This window comes from Myotis davidii, unplaced genomic scaffold (assembly GCF_000327345.1).
Source record: "Myotis davidii unplaced genomic scaffold, ASM32734v1 scaffold1910, whole genome shotgun sequence".
In the NCBI taxonomy this organism is placed as follows: Eukaryota; Metazoa; Chordata; class Mammalia; order Chiroptera; family Vespertilionidae; genus Myotis; species Myotis davidii.
This window is the reverse complement of record NW_006283016.1, coordinates 595,638-595,945: the sequence shown is the minus strand read 5'-3', so window position 1 is coordinate 595,945 and position 308 is coordinate 595,638. Positions and strand designations below refer to the sequence as shown.

General features: G+C 61.0%; 1 protein-coding gene across 3 annotated transcripts in view; it reads left to right on the top strand.

Annotated features, from left to right (window-relative positions):
* Positions 1-308, top strand: part of LRRC3B (leucine rich repeat containing 3B) — an 85,211-nt gene that overhangs the window by 1,088 nt on the left and 83,815 nt on the right. The gene's annotated exons all lie outside the window — the stretch shown is intronic.

Sequence of the window (308 nt, the reverse complement as noted above, 5' to 3'; positions counted from 1 at the left end):
AGCCCTTCCATCCTTGCCTGTGCCACCCCCAACTCCTCGGTCATGAAACCCCTGGAGGCGCTTGCGGCTGTGCGCCCGGAACGGCGAGTGCAGGGTGGGTGAAGTGAGTGGTTTTGGGAGGGAAACGGTTGCTCGCAGGGGTAGAGGAGGAAACTGAGCGTCAGGGTTAGATCTGATTGAGGGGGAACCAAAAGAGCTCAGCTAATGCATGCGGGCGAGGGGGCCAGCCCCCAGCAGGCATCTGATAGGCAGGAAAAGGGATTTGAATCCCGAGGGTGCTGGCCCCAGTGTGTAAATAGGGGGGGGCG